At 36.2% G+C, this 17,323-nt stretch overlaps 3 long non-coding RNA genes across 4 annotated transcripts in view; 1 reads left to right on the top strand and 2 right to left on the bottom strand.

Moving 5' to 3' along the window:
* Positions 1–15,516, top strand: part of LOC147840569 (uncharacterized) — a 26,487-nt gene extending 10,971 nt beyond the window's left edge. Inside the window, exon 3 of the long non-coding RNA XR_015509219.1 lies at positions 11,453–15,516. This is a non-coding gene — a long non-coding RNA (uncharacterized LOC147840569). The remainder of the gene's footprint in view (positions 1–11,452) is intronic.
* Positions 1–17,323, bottom strand: part of LOC137487733 (uncharacterized) — a 753,637-nt gene that overhangs the window by 354,043 nt on the left and 382,271 nt on the right. The window lies entirely within an intron of this gene.
* Positions 11,357–17,323, bottom strand: part of LOC141377800 (uncharacterized) — a 26,948-nt gene continuing 20,981 nt past the window's right edge. For both annotated transcript variants that reach the window (XR_015509204.1, XR_015509203.1), the window contains exon 3: positions 11,357–11,552. This is a non-coding gene — a long non-coding RNA (uncharacterized LOC141377800). The remainder of the gene's footprint in view (positions 11,553–17,323) is intronic.

Raw genomic sequence — 17,323 nt, 5'->3', positions numbered from 1 at the left:
CTGTACAGAATGAATCTTTTACGTTGTTCATTCTGAGTGCAAGAGAAATGCAAAATCACTCCAAAATGCGTCATAGACTTTAATTTAATGGATGGCAGCGGGTTAAAGGGGCATCTAAATATGTCCAGCATCTCTGGGGCTTGACATCAACAAAGAGGCTCATTTCACTGTTACTGATCAGATTTGCTCATTATTTATGGCTGACTAGAGAAAGAGTGTATCTGGTATACATCTGCAACTTATTGTCATCATCCAGTTACTTCTGAGAGTAGAACAACAGTGCTATTATAGAGATTTTAAAAGTTCACACTTACCTGATGATTGATTATAAAGCTTGCTTTGTCCCAAGAGAGAGCCCTCAGCTTATAAGATCCTCGAGCCCAGGGCTCCCTACCATTTGCAAGGTGAAAGGGGAGTTTGAGCTCTAGTAGATCAGGTAGATCGTGAAAACTCCCCTTTTTCCCAGTACTTACTGTAGGAGCATGTCTATTGTGCAAATTTGAATTAGTCAATTAACTTAGGCTGAATATTTTTGGATGGTGGGAGGAAACCAGGGAACCTGGGGGAAACCCACGTGAGCATGGGGAGAACATGTAAACGTCGCACAGAAATGTTGACTGTCTTGGTAAGGACTAGAACCAGTGACATTCTTGCTGTGAGGCAACAGTGCTAACCACTGAGCCACTGTTCCACCCATCTAGCAAAGGAGGAGGAGTAAGGGGTGGAAGGGGGAATTCTTTTAAACAAAGATGGCTGTGATATGGAACTTAAGGTATTTATAGTAGCTAAGGAATCGTTTGATTGGTGAATCTAAAATTGGATAATGCGGGACCAGTCATAATCACGTGATCCTCTTGAAAGTTGTTTATGAATAAACTTCACTTTATACTTTAGATTTTTTACTTTTTATAGGCAATCTTTAAATTCTGAATTTATTTCCACATGTAAGTTTATATATGATTCTGATAAAAGACGAATTGTTTTACTACAGTAAAAAACAATATAATAACACTTTATAATAACTACACACAACAAATCATCTGTTAAGAATTAGCAAATAGTGAATTCATTATTTGTTTTTACATTGATAGACGTTAGTGTCACGATAACCAGCGATCGTACTCCATAAGATCGCTGGATTTCACTAACAACAACCATGGACTACAAATCAGCCATTTCTGGACTACATTTTCATACATACACTCCGGTCACACTCACACAGGCTTCCTCATCTAGAATGATAACTCGCACCACCTGAGGATTGTCAGAGACTGATTGCACACACCATTTTAGCAGTACACTCACTCACATTGCCGAGTCTTGTTAGCTGTATAGTGACATTACAAAGTGTATCTCTTGTCTTGTTTGCCTGTGTTTAGACCTTAGCCTTGTTAACCGTTTGTCCTAGTCTGCCGCCTGCCTCACGACCTCTTGCCTGTTTTCTGATTACGATTCTGGACTGCCTCTAAACACCTGTTTACACCCGTATTGACCATTGCTTGCCTGACTTTGAATAAATCTGCGTGTGGATCCAAACATCTGTTGTTTGTGTCACTCCCCTTCATAACAGTTAGTAAGCAATTTATAACTGCAGCTTCAAACACTGTATTCTTGACTAAAAGCACATGCATATTGTGCTTAATGATTTTATTTTTATACTTTGTTAATTATTATTTTTTCATTACTAAATTAAGTGTTACATTATTTGCGAATCATTTGTATTGTAGTTGGTTTTTTTAGAGACCATTCAGAATAAGTTAGTAAATGATTCATAAACTATTAAAATTAACATTTATACATTGCATTATTCAAGGATATTAGTTAATTTGAATGTTAATAAATGAAGAGTTCAGATGCAAAAGCCGCTAAATGCTACTTCCGCCAAAAATGAGATAATGACATTAAGTGAATGCTTTAGGCACTTAGTACACCATCAACAAATACATTTGCTTCAAATCATCTAAATCCGTCTCTATACTCAAAATTGTGCATTATAAGAAAAAGAAAACACAATGTACTGTCGAAAGTGTAGTATGCATTCATGATGTTTTTTTTTTTCAAAGCGACACTACTTTGAATGAGTCCGATTTACTATACATTAAACAGCAACTGCATTTCTGCATTTTTGTACACAACATTATTTGAATCTACCAAGCTTAGCTTACAATGTTTACAATGTTTACATTGTTCTACTTACATTAAATCTAAATACAAAACATCAGAAATAACAACAGATTGTTAAGATTTAACAAATGTCAGTTTTAATGTTATTGATTAATGCACTTAGTTGTCAGATTTCCTTCATTTATTTTCCTTCTGCTTTTTCCCTGGTTTATCACAGCTTAATAAACCGCCACTTACTTGACAGATTTACAAATTTTATATTTCAGGTGGTTTGTGTAATGTGTTTTATGTTTGGCAAAATCATTTCTAATGGCATCCTCATTTTCAACTAATTACACTGTCTTGTCTCAGTAGGTGGATTTAGAGGTTTTTGCAAAAAAAAAAAAAAAAAAAAAGCAGAAGTGGATTTAGCTTGTTTTGACGCAATAGAAAAATTACCTTGTTAAAAAACAAAGAATTGTATAAAGTGACATTTTTGAAAAAGAGTTATTTTATTTACTAGCTAATAACCTTATCATATAAAATGAAACTTCTGAACCTAATCAGAGGAGCCTGATAGAAAATGCTCATTTACAAGAAAAGAGGTCTAATGGATTTAGAAGGTTTTGCATCTGAACTGTAAAAATGCTTTTATTAACTCATCTTCATCCAGTTTTGTGCCCTAATCTAAAGTAAATACCTTATAAATGATAATTTAAGGCTTAGTATCAAATGAACAATACTTCTTTGCAATCTAATCTAAAATGTTTAATCATTGCTGAATAACAGGAGTGCTGAAATACAACACAAAATTGAATAAAACAACAACGATACAATAATTTAACAATAAATTACGACACAACTTTAGTGTTATTTAGCCATGTTTAAACTGTACAGTAATTTTACTTTAGATAAGATTGCAATTATTAATTTTTCATTTGATTCAGTTTCATTGCTGTATCTTCAAAAGAATAGAAATGAATAAAATCTTTTTTTTTTTCCTATTTAGAATATAATCTAGCCTTTAATTGTCATTTATAAGGGATTTCTAAAGCATAAATAGTCCTCAGTTTAAATTAGGTAAAAAAAAAAAAACTGGATGAAGTTGAGTTAATAAAGCATTTATTAACATACAAAACAACTATTATTAGATGCCTATATAATAAGATATATACATGTTAATTTGAATAGTTTAACAATCATTTACAGTACTTACGCATTCTGAACGACCTTAAATAAACACCAACTGTTCTTAAATAACTGGTTTGTTCATAATGCAATATTTACAGTAAGTAATGAAAAACTAATATTTAACAAAGTTCTCAAATACAATGATTAAGCACATTATATATGTGCTTATAAGTCAAGAATAAAGCATTTGTAGCTGTATTTATAAACGGCCTACTAATATCTATTAATGTTGTTACAATCACCAGCGATCTAATCCTCATATTGCTGGAGAACATTCACATTTACGCGGACTACAAGTCCTGTCATGCACCACACATACACACACCTGTTTCAAGTCTCCTTTGATTACACTCACACAGCTAAAGCTGCTCAGGTACTAATTACACTACACATAAATTCAGCTCACCTTGACACCCTCATGGTTGAGTCTTGTTTGGTTATCATACTTTAACATTACAAAACGTTCCCTGATATAGTTTTTACACATTTTGACCCTTTCTTTGCTTTATTGTTTACCTGTTTTTGATAATTGCCTGTCTGATCCTCGGTCCGTTGTCACTCCACTCGCTTGAAGTTACAAATGTAAAGTTAATGCTTAAAAGATGATGATTTAATTATTTGCTAATACTTAATAAATGATTAATAGAGTGTGGTTATTATAAAGTGTTATATTTAAAATTATATATTATATAATATAATTTAAATTAACCTTGTTACTAAAAGGATTTCATTTTATTATTTGTGAAGAAAACAGTGCATTTTTTGTTACAAAATGAAAGATTTTTTTTATCTTAAGATTGTGTGTTTTGCATCATTATGAATGTTTTAACTTTCACTTTTTATCAAATCTATTTGCTCTTTTTAAATAAATGTGTTAATTTACAAAAATACACAGACTCCAACATTTTAAAACTGTAAGAAATACATGTTTTAAAATTATAGTATTTTTTCATAAAATACTAAAATACAGAAATATTTGTTTTTTTAAACAGTTTTATTATTTTCCAGAGAATGTTTGAATATATATTTCACTTTTAGCTTCAATGATACTATATATATTTCACATTGTCTATACATTTACATTGCCTATATATATATATATATATATATATATATATATATATATATATATATATATATATATATATATATATATATATATATATATATATATATGTCTTTATATATATTTCAAAAAGAGTTCCACTTTGCAAAGGAATCTTATTTGTGGGTCCTTATAAAAAAAAGGCCCCACAGTTGCATTTTGAATGATATTGAGATTTATTTATCCATCAGGGTCAATAAGTTCATAGCACATTTGAAACAAGAGCAAAACATTGCCTGAACCAGAAAAATAAGGCTTGATTTATTGCAAATAGAGGCCAATGGCTGAATGCTAATAAGTTTGTATCCAGTCGGCATTGAGGCACAGTCAGAGTCCGTTTGCCCCCCAGGAAGACTGTCCTAGCTGGGAGTGAAGGGTCTGCAGTGGCCAGCTGGATGAACCGCCTTTCATTGATTGAGCACTTTGTCCATCTGCGGGCTGAAATCAATGAAACAGCAGATCGGGTTACGTCACTCCACCTGCCCCGTGGCTCTCGACACCTTCTGCTTATTGTGAGAGCTCTGTGGGTGGCACAACTACTCAAAACTGCAAACACTTCTGTTTAAACAAACTATAGGTTTACAGTCCCAGAGAAGAGCATGGCATTGTGGAGCTTGTGTACTCAAGAACTGCATTAGATGGGCCTGTTTGTGTTTTGGGGGAGCATGAATATACAGTATATGTCACCTTCCACCCTTTCAGAAGGTTTTTATTGGGGGATGTGTGATTAAAGGGAGCAGTCAAAATATTACATCAAAATATTATTTACATATAATAATGAGCAATGATCAACCTAAGCTCAAACAAACCTTGTCATCTTGATGAACAGCCACAAAGCCAAGAAGAACAAAATCTGCTGTGTCCTGTTTTTGTTTTACGAGGTCAATCATAAAGCGTGATCGATTTCACTTTCTACAGAGAGCTTGAGTGAGCTCACTGCATGTCTATATTTGAAATAACAAACCTCTTGAGCTAATGATAATAGCGCGTGCGTGATTATCGCAATCCAGGCTCAATGTGAAAATGTAGTCTCATGGATGTTTCTGGAGACCGCGAAATACGTCCTGGAAGGTAAGCATTTTTGCAGTTTTTGTTTTCGCGAATGTGCGAGAGGCCGCTGTGTACGCTTTTTTGCATTACAAATGTATCTCGAGAGTGCCATTCTTACCCGCTCTGTTCCCGCGTAAACCCACCAGAGGCTGCTGTCGACCGACTGAATGACTGAATGATTGACTGATGACCGGCCAATCGACTGACCCACCCTCCTCCTTCCCTAAACCCAACCAATTTTACAGATTGACCTGCCCACTCACTTACTTCCCTAAACCCAACCGACAGTTTACAAAAGCCGTCCAGAAAAAGATAAGCCCTGTGTCTCAAGTCCTCCGACATACATGACGAGCTAACCCGACAAACTGGTTGCGGCGGGAAAGCCCACGTTGGTAAGCTGTCAGCCGATAAGCGCCAAAAGGAACAGCGTCATACTGCTCCGTAGCTTTCGCTTAAAAAATTAAATGCAGCCATATGTACCTCCAGCTACATAATTTGAAACTTCTGCGGAACCACGTATTCAGAATGATATCCTGTGTTGGATTATTAAAGTGCTTCTGACATCCGATCCTTTCAGAAACGCACAAACGCGAAAGTGAAGAAGCCGGAAAAAATTATTCTTTCAGCAGCCTAAAACATGAACAAACTGCCATGTTTAACTATAATAATCACTATTAGTACCCTTTGGCAGCGGAAACGCAATCCTAATAAAGGTGACCTCTACTGACCCGTACGAAACCGTACCACTCAGAGGAAACTGGCCTAAATGAATTTTTATGACTTTGCTATAGTTACTAGCAGTGGTGGAAAGACAACTGAAAAACTGTTCATTACTTGCCAAAAAATTTAGTGCAAGTAGAGTGAAATTGTCTGTTCTAAATACTACTCAAAGTATGAGAAAAAAGTTCTAAAAGTACTCAAGAGTTGTGAAAATTATTCAATGTTATATACTGTAAATGTAAAATGTAGTTTACATCTGTATCATTTTCTTTATAAGGGTGTTACTAAGTGTTAAAATCTAATTATTTGTCATGGACTATACTGTATATTTAAAATGTGAGATTAATTAACTGTATGAACACAGTATTTTTATAATATATGCACCTGTAATAATGCAACAGAAAGTAGGTTGATGGGTTTCCATGTGGAGTGAAATCTGTGTAACCTTAGAGGCAAAAATCAAGCTGTGACTAAATGTTAATGCTTATCATTGAGCATGAATCCAGCTTCTTTCCACATACTGAGCAAACACGTAATTGCTATGAGAATGCATGTTGAAATGAGTTGTAGAAAATTGTAGTAATCTTTTGTATTCTCTTGATTTCCTGTTCACTTCTAACAAAGTTCTTTTAAGGAAAGTCATTTCACGCTGCAGCCTTCTTTGAAATGCCCCTCAGGGAATGCAATTGCAAGCTCCCATCTCGTTGAGTGAGGAAACATCAAATTCTTCAAAACTGTTTGCCAAGCTTATGATTAAATTTCATATTTGGAAGCATCAGTAAAAATCCCCAACTCTCTCTTCGATTTTGGTTCTAAATGTAAGATTTATTCCAAAAATATATATGTTTTTCGGGTTACCCAAACTCGAAGGTTCAAGATCACGACACCAACCTCATTTATTGGTGTTGTCAATCAAACTGTTACCACTGTAAGAAAAAAAGTCACTTGCATGCTACAAGATTTCATCCTGTCTTCTTTTGCCATTTCAAACTTTTCCTGATTGGAAATTTCATCCAAAAATGACACCAACCTCTTTGTTCACAAGATTGTGGGTGATAAATTGGTTGCCATCTTGTGATTTGAATTTGCATTGTGTAGGCTTGAATTCGTAAGGTCATACGAGAAAGACTGTACCTCACGTTTGTCTTATTTGTTTTCAAGTGCAGTTGGTTTGTCTAAGCTTTATGTAGACATATTTATCAGGCAAGTATTCACGTATTCAAGAGATTCCAGTGTGTTTATCCACCCTAGAGTGTTCATAACAATTAAGCTGCAGAAACCACCATAAAAACAACACAGGCTCATTGTGGATACGTACCTTTGTCTACATTTCTGGAGAGCGCAAATTATGTAGCCAGAGCTTCTGTTCCTTTTTGCGATACCAGTGGACCACCTACCTCCATATTTCTGGTGATAGCAGTTTGCCCAGTAGCTTGCCGCATATGTCGATAGACTTGGAGTAGACATGGAGTAGAGTTAATCGTGAAGATAGGGTTTGAGATAACCGCAACGATGGGGTTGAGTCCGAAGAATGGTTCCAGAATCCAGTAAAAACAAAAGCAAAAAAATAAATAAATAACTAACAACAGGGTAAAATTTGGTGAAATCACATGGCCGCAGTGGCTTTTCTTGTTCTAGATTGCTTTTGAAAACACTAAAGGGTTTAAGGAAGGTGTGGATGGGTGGGTCAGTGAATCAGTCAGTCGGTCAACAGCAAACTGGCCTGATATGCTGAAGTGGTGTATCTGCGAGAAGGGGATGCGCAAGGAAAATTTGAGATCAATACATCAAAAAGCATACACAGTGGCCCCTGGTGGATTTGCCAAAACAAAAACAGCGTGCAGACATATCTCCAGTCACGCATTTCACTGTCCTTAGAATTGTAGACCTAGGTACGTATCCATAATGAGCCTGGGTTGCATAAAAACACACGTCCGCACCGAGCCCCTCCCCCAGAAAATTGTCAGTCTTAAGCAGGTGTGCCCAACCCTGTTCTTGGAGATCTACCTTCCTGCAGAGTTAATCTGCAACCTTGTTAAAACGGACCTCTCTTTAATTACCAAGTTCTCCTTCAGACACTACAGATACTTTAGTTGTGTTTGATAAGTGTTGGAGCTGAACTATGCAGGAAGGTAGATCTCCAGGAACAGGGTTAAGCACCCCGGTCTATAGCAATCAATAACTGGCACCATACTAGAAGGCAAGGCTTCCTTCAATAGAGTGGCCATTTACATTTGTCCCCATTCAAAACTCAAAGAGTGACAGAGGTTTTGTTTATTCAATAGTACTCACACAACACATCGAATGCTCTCATGAAAGTGATGTAGTGTGTTATAAAATAACAGTGAAGGCTTTTGATGAAACATACGAATGCAACTGGTCACAAGAGACACATCTGAATGCATGCTAACAGCAGATGAAAAATCTAATGCATCATCCACTCGTGATTGGATCACTGAAAATGCATGTTACTACCAGTTGGAAATGGGGCCAAAGAAGCTCTGAACTACAACCTCAGCAGCTCACTGGAAGCTCAGACTCCCCTGTTTTCATCATGCTGAAATTTACACCCCCCTTAGGGCCATTAGAGTCTTATGGTGCGATTTCTCACCGCTCCTTGACATATCACTTATTGAGTGCATCAAGTATCTGCCAGATAAGATCAGCTGACATAGGTCATGTAAGCAGAGATGCTGAGCGCACCGAACAGTAATCAGGCACATTTCATCTGTTTCACTCTTTCCTTGCTTTGAAAACTGATATCAGAAGAGGGCTGCATCATTTGGTCTAGGCATGCAAGCTGTAATAGCAAAATACTACCATGCAAAAATGTGTCATCAATAATTTTAGCCAGCAAAAACGCATTAAATAATGCATTTGTAAAAGTAAAAACACAATGCCATTTCTATTTCAATTAAATGTAACAGAGATGCGTAAATTGTAGAATATTGTGTAATATTACAGTAATAATGCAGAAAATTGTGTTTTGCCATCAACTTGAAATTACATGAAATAAAATTCAAACATTTTTGAACAAATACAGTGTTGGTGAGCAGAAGACACTTTTTAAAAAAGCTTAAAAAGCGAGCACTTTTCAACAGTAATGTACCTATTTAGTTTAATGCTTTAATGTGAATGCTGGTTCAGCTGAAAAACAATCAGCATTTCCTGCAACTCATTTCTTTTTATTCAGATTTTAACTGCTATGTCACAAAATACAAGGCAAAGCACCCATTACATTTCAACCTATTATAGCTTTTTATGTGCACTGTTTTTTTGTTTTTTCTATTGACTAATGTAAATGGCCTTTCTCTTGTTTATCCATTTATTGGATCTGCTCATTTACCCTGTTGAAAGCACTTAGCATTAATAAGATCACACGCTTGTGGTTATTTATTTTTGATCTAAAGAAATTCACTCTTCGGGTAACTAAAGCATATCTCTGATTATTCTCAAATTTTTCCAAACTCTAAACTGTAGCTTGCCAGTCTTTCCTTTAAATGTGCTGAATATGTGTTTTTGACTCTTCTACAGCATAAGATACCTTAATATGTTTGCAGATATTTAAGAAACATGCTAAATGAACATTCTTGTTTATCTGAAAAACAATGCTGATGTCAGATATTCTGGTTTGAAAATGTGTGTTCCGTGCCAGAACGTGTGTTATTGTTTTGGTTTGTTTAACCCTCCCAATGCCAGTTTAACCAATTATATTTTAGCACCCTGAGTTGCCTTGGTGGAAAACACACCTGTATTTTATTCAATCAGTCATGAAAGCTCTCTAAGCCAGGGGTTTTCAACCATTTTATCCCATCCCCTCCCCCAACCCTCTTCCTCCTCCTCCATCTGACATTGTCAATAAGTGTGTGGCATAGCATACTTGCTTTTGATGTACGAACAAAAAATGCTGCTTCACAAAGCCAAGTTCACAGAGCCCTGATGGTGTAGTTAAGTCGAACATTGAGTATGTTTACATGGACACCAATACTTACAATAGATTTTTAAAACAATTAAGGAAATACTTTGATTGAGAGTAACCATGTAAACAGCAATTTTTGATTACCTTAATCCGACTAAAGTTATAACTAACCTAAACAGAAATGGAATTAAGAGTTGGAGTATGCATATATTAGGGGCATTATTGAAGTAAACACCGCAATCAAACTATTACCGTCACAGATATTTTTGCCATATTTTCCGACAAGATCCACACATGTTGCTGTCAGTAAAGGACCGCAGATACACACAACGCGAAATGCAGAAGTTTTTCTCTCTCCATTTGGTGTGTGTTGTAAAATTCCATATCACTCTTTAAGCAGTTCTCACTCCTTATTTGCGTTTAATACCCCAGTTTGTCACGGGGGCATGAATGAAAAGTTCATGAGTGAATGTGAAACTGCTGAACTGCAGTTAAAGTCACCCAAAACTACAGGAAACTCTTCCATGAAAGCACTTCACGTAAACAACCTAATTATATTATTGTCTATTAAGGCAAATAACTAGATTACAGATGTCCATGTAAGCTTAGTCAGTAGTGTCTTCAAAGTAAGTGAAAGATCCAGAAGGGCACCCTGCTGATTTGATTCAGAAGTGCTCTTTTTTTGTCAGACAACTCACCGGTTTTATTTTCATTCACCATCATTCATTTTAAAAAGCATATAGTCCATTTTATTTGTTTATGTTTTACTCGAACACATTAACTCTGCAGGTGCCTGATAGTTATATGTGGAGCTAACATTAATCAGATTTACTCTAGTGAACACAAAGATCGTCATCATAATTTACTCGAGTAAATAATTTACCCCACAGTTTGAAAACCCCTGCTTTAAGCATGTGTCTGCAACCAAAATGCATCCTCCGGTGGACAGTAGCAGACTCCGAAATGAGAAGCAGATTCAGAGTTCCACATGAGGTTATTGATTAGCAAATAATCTCAATTTTACAAAAGTAAACATTAGGTGAGCAGATTACATTGTAACCCTGTGTCCTAACAACACAGTACGTGACGAGATTTGCAGCAATTTGGCAGTTTGCATCAGACGAAACATGTCACAAATTCAATTACAGCAGTACAGAATGTATGTGCAGTCACTGCACTCCAACAAAATGGTAAGGGTTATAATGGAATTGATTTATATTCAAAAGGCGACAACACCTGTTATGGAAGCAGACGGACAAACAGGGTGAGTAGTAGTAATAAATGTTTATTTTAACAGCGGAGCAACAGAAGGATAAGGGTTATGTGAATGAAGTCCGAGATGATATTATTGTCCTTATCCTTAGCAGGATGCATGAAGACCGAATGCACAGACCAGATGACTTGCAGGGAAGACAGAAAGACGACGCACACACCTCTGACTGGATACGGGGAAGACTGGACAGACTGGAAACAAATGGAGATCAGGTAAGTATCAGAATGGCAAATTAATGATAGTGAAAACGTGGAGAGTATCCGCTATGAGTCCGCTTCGTAGGGACGAGCCCGGACAAAGAGCTGTGTGAGGTGTGTGCTTTTATTGTGTGTCAAGGTGATAGGGTGCAGCTGTGCAAAACTCAGGTGATGATGGGCGCTGTGTGAAATTGGTGAAAGAGCCTGGCCAATCCGTGACAACACCAAAGCTCCAAAAATGCCAATTTATTAAATTAAAAAGGCTGATAAAAAGCGTGTAACGTTTTGAGCACACCGGCTCTTCATCAGATTTCATCACAGTATGTTGCTCTCTTTTTTGTACACTTCCAGATCACATGATCTCATACATTACCGCACAACAAAAAATAGAACAATTAGTTTGTTTTTTTTTTAAGTTGGCCAATTTAACAGTGAGGTCAATAGAAATTTGATCTATTATGGAGCCAGGATTAGAAGAATTTCGATGAATTGCAGTTTCAGTTACTTCCCTTTTTTTGCTCTACGAAGGAGAGTGGGAAGTTGACGCTTGCAAACAAAACTTTACCCAGACAACTAGTTAAACTTTAAGAAAAGGACAAATATCAAACTCCTCATTTAAACCTCTGGGAGATAATGTATCAAGAGTGAACATCCAAAAGGCTTCACGTTCTAACAGCAATTTATTAAGATCCCCCTGATCAGTCAGGTGATCAAGTCTGCTGTGATCAATTGACCACTTGAATACAGTGTGTTTTGGAAACCAAATGCTCTTTATCATATCTGAATTTGAGCTCCCCTCTGCTCTTGGAAACAGAAAAAAAGCGGAGCTAAACTACATCAATTTAAGTCCCAAATCCTCATCAAATTGAAGTTTATAAAATTTGCTTTCATGACAGAAAATGGCAACTACTCTCAACATATTGACAACACAAACCAAACTCTTCCAGGCCTCAGATACAACTAGTGTTTGATGTCAAATGCTGTTTATGACCAGCCAATAAAGACGATAGATTGACATTTTCAACTTTGTAACAAACCATTTTGATTTGTGCAGGAAGTAAGAATAAAATCGCCCATGTCAGGAAAGTAGGATTCGCTTCTTTCTTTAGGGAGGCAACTTTATTTCTCATCACTTTGATCTTTGAAGCTTCCCAGACCTTTTTCATTCACAAACAGCTGAATAGCAGACTACAGAAAAATCAATATCTAAAAAAAGTGTTACTGAGGTTCTTTTTGTATTGTTGTTTTGCAAGCACATTGACCCTGCTGACCTCGATATACTGCTATGAGGGGGTGGTTATTAAATATCAAATAGGAGATCATAAAATCTGCAAGGCCGTACACATGGTAAGGCGATGCCTGTGTTACTGCACACCGTGGTATCGTTTACAGTGGATTTCGCTCCAACAACCCAAAACAGCCATAAAACATCACAGTAAAATTTGTCATGGTAGCTTGTTTTTCAGGGAGCTCCATTGTGAGCCTGTCTAAACACACTTACGCCCATGCATTTAAACTCCAGTCCAAAAGCCTTATTAGTCTCACTCTGGAGAAGAAAATGTCACTTCTTGGACAGAAACGGGTGGAGTAACTTATAACAATATGTTATTTTATAGGTGATCTGCACATTTTCATATGATTTTTTTGCTACTTTGCAAATCCATTTTACATTCATATGGGTTTCATTTTCATGTTTTATGGAGTGAATTTAGATGACAGCAGCGTAATAAACATAGAAAAAAAACATTTCTTTGCATTTTTCAGAAGTTTCACATACTGACAAAAATGTTGTCAGATGTATGCTTATTCACACTAATTAAAACATCTAAAAATAAATATTTTTGTGCTAGATGCATAAAAGAGTGTTGCACTAGTTACTGAAAAATAGCGACTAGTTACAGTTTTAGTTACTTCCAAAAATTACTTTGACTACTTGTAATGTAATGTAATGTAATGTAATGTGTATTTATATAGCGCATTTATTGTGTATGGCCATACACCCAAAGTGCTTCACAATCATGAGGGGGGGCAGTGTGCAGTATCCACTTGGATGGTGTGACGGCAGCCACAGGACAACGGCGCCAGTGCGCTCACCACACACCAGCTGTTGGTGGAGTGAAGAGACAGTGATAGAGCCAATTCGGTTGAAGGGGCTGATTGTGAGGCCATGATCGTAAGGGCCGATAGAGGGACTTTGGCCAGGACACCAGGGTTACACCCCTGCTCTTTCACGGGAAGTGCCATGGGATTTTTAATGACCACAGATAGTCAGGACCTCGGTTTAACGTCTCATCCGAAAGACTGCGCCCACTGACAGTATAGTGTCCCCTTCACTTTTACTTGGGCATTAGGACTCACACAGACCACAGGTTGAGCGCCCCCTGCTGGCCTCTCTAACACCACTTCCAACAGCAACCTAGTGTTCCCTAGGGGTTTCCCATGAACATATCACAATGTGATAAACCAGCTGAAAAATATATTCAGAAACACACACACACACAAAAAAAACTAAAGTTGCTTCAGCATCCTAAAAGTTTGTTTTTAACCCTTAAACACATTCTTTCACAGCTTGAGTATGAAAATAGCCACAATATACAACAAATACAAAACCTTTATGAAATAAATAAATGAAAGTAATTAACATTCAGAATCAATTTGGTAAAACTCAGCACCAAAAAAATAAATAAAAAATGCTATTATAGACAACCATACATTTTATGCATTTAAAAAAACAAACAAAAAAAAACACAACAGCTGCTCAAAAATGAAATTGATGAGCAATTTCAAACTAACCACAAATTAAACCTGGTATGTCAGCAACTTGTGGAAAGTATCTGTCTATGTTCAAAGTGCAAAATCTGCTGTCATATAACAGCTAGAAAAATATGTAAATTAATAAAAAGAAATAAATCACAGCATTTTTTCTGACTAATACAACACACATTTGTATTGTTTTTCTGAGCCAGAATTATTAGCCCCCCTTTGATTTATTTTCATTTTTAAATATTTTGCAAATTTTGTTTAACAGGGCAAGGAAATTTTCAAAGCATGTCTAATAATAATTAATTTATAAACATCATTTTAAGGACAAAATTTTTAGCCCCTTTAAGCATTTTTTTTTCGATAGTCTACAGAACAAATCATCATTATACGATAACTTGCCTCATTACCCTTACCTGCCTATTTAACCTAATTAGCCTAGTTATCCGCTTAAACTCTGACGTCATAGACTTTCGCTTTCAGATTTAAAGAGCTAGCCTTGCACCAGACCCCCGTAAGTGGTGTCGTTTGAAAGTGTAGAATCTATATTTTATGGACATATGCATCACTTTGGTTTTTATGCTACTGTATAAAAGTTATTTACACTTAAATACACAGTATTTTGGATACCCGAGCTAGGTATTTTACATTGGTTCATTTTCATATTTTTTCATATGACACATGTACAAGTTATAGCTCAAATAAAAGCTGTTGCCGGTGCTCATACAGCTCTAGAAATCTTTTTGCTGAATTATATTCACATGCCAAACAGTTGTTGAATGAATTGTGGTGTTTCCATGGTGTAAAAATGTAAACAATACATTCATGATCAATAAGCAGCCCCAGATAGCACAGACAGCTGTCATCTTTTACCTTATGCTGTGCCCTTCATGGCCATTCTCCTCTGTTTTTGAGGTGATGTGCATAAGTAATCCTTTTATATGTCTGATGTGGTCCAAACACAGTGAATTATGTTTGATCAAACAAAAGAATAGTGAAATATGTAAACAAGGATTGGTCTCTGTGGCTTGTAAAGCACCTCTCATCAGTTGGAATGCAATAACTTTTGCATAGATTATGGTAGAAACCTTTTTTCTTTTTTCCTATGATTACAGACATGTGCAGGAGCCACCTAAATTAATTACAGCACGCTAGACCACACAGAACCTAAAAGGTACACTTTCAAATTTGAGTTTATAAAAAAATACAAAAAAAAAAATACAAAAAGAAGGTGTTTATTTTAACACAGACGACATACACAGTTATTTTAAACACTTTCAATAGTGTTTTATGAAAACTCAAAGGGTTTTCCTTAAAATGATACCAAATTTTTGCATTTACACCTCTGCATGTGGATTTAAGAAGCTTTTAAATTTGGGTAGGCAAAATCCAGGCGGAAATCCCCAAATAGCAGCAGAGTTTAAGTGGTTAAATGTCACTTTAAGCTTTATAGAAGTGTCTTGAAAAATATCTAGTTAAAATTATTCCCTGTCATCATGGCAAAGATAAAATAAATCAGTTATTAGAAATGAGTTATTAAAACTATTATGTTTAGAAATCTTTATTCCGCTGTGGCAACCCCGGATTAATAAAGGGACAAAGCCGACAAGAAACTGAATAAATGAATGAATGAAATACAGCAGAAATGTGTCACTGTGTCTACTAAACTAATACATTTTGTCATACAGATAACAAATGTGTCTTTATTTGAAGCAATAAACATAGTAGTATTCGTAATAGTAATTAATAATCATGACGATAATAGTCTCTAGATCTCTCGTGAGCATTTTATCCACATTCGGCCTACCTCACACACTTTTCAATATACGTTCTTCAGCGTTTTGGAGTCCTCGTGTAACGTCATCAACATCCACCAAAGTTCAGTTCCAAAACTAGGCTGTAGGATGTTTGGAAATTTCCTGTATGTCTTCTTGATATCCAGGACGCACTGATGCAGACATCACTTTACTTTTGTTCAATCTGGTGCCATATACACAACGTGTCTTCTTTACAGTGATTGGTTGGCATCCACCAATCCCACAATGCGTCGCTGCTGTAAACAGGAAGATGTGGGATAGACTGCTGCCAAAATTAATTAACTTACCAAGTAGCATACATATATGCATCATATTGTAACCATACCGGAGTTATTATGTTTAAAAAGTAATGCGGTACAGTAGTTACTATTAGTTACTGTCAAAAGTAATGCCGTTACAGTAACGCATTACTAGTAACGCGTTATTGCCCAACACTGGTTATAGGACATGATAAATCAAAGAAAATGTCAAGAAAATGACACTGTGCTTAGAATGATTAATAATAAATAATACAATATTCCGGGCAAAGCAGTGGCACAGTAGATAGTGCTGTCTCCTCTCAGCAAGAAGATCGCTGGTTCAAGCCTTAGCTGGGTCAGTTGGCATTTCTGCGGAGTTTGCATGTTTTCCCTGCGTTCGCTTGGGTTTTCTTCAGGTGCTCCGGTTTCTCCCACAGTCCAAAGACATGTGGTACAGGTTAATTGGGAACGCTAAATTGTACAAAGTGTATGAGTGTGTGTATGAATGAGTGTGTGTAGATGTTTCCCATAGATGGGTTGCGGCTGGAAGGGCTTCCACTGCGTAAAAACGTGCTGGATGAGTTGACGGTTCATTCCGTTGTATCGACACCATATTAATAAAGGGACTAAGCCAAAAAGAAAATGGATGAATGAATGAATACAATATTCCATTGGTTTATTTATATCAAATGGCTGATATTGTTCAGTATATATCATTAATGTGCAATATATATGCAATATATATTTTTAAAACAGTTGAATTTTAAGGGGGAGAAACATCTTTGCGAGCAAGCCTATTCATTTATCAGTGTCTCTCAATATACTGTAGACGTTGCCGGTCTATATAGTTGTTTATGTATGTGTGCTCATTATCTGCTGCACGAGATCATATATGATCAGAGATTATCGTCTTTAAGTCTAATGGAGGCGGAAAGCAGGATGCAGGGTT

Source organism: Danio rerio, chromosome 15 (genome assembly GCF_052040795.2).
Source record: "Danio rerio strain M-AB ecotype USA chromosome 15, GRCz13ab, whole genome shotgun sequence".
NCBI lineage: Eukaryota > Metazoa > Chordata > Actinopteri > Cypriniformes > Danionidae > Danio > Danio rerio.
This window is presented reverse-complemented; position numbering and strand designations above follow the sequence as displayed.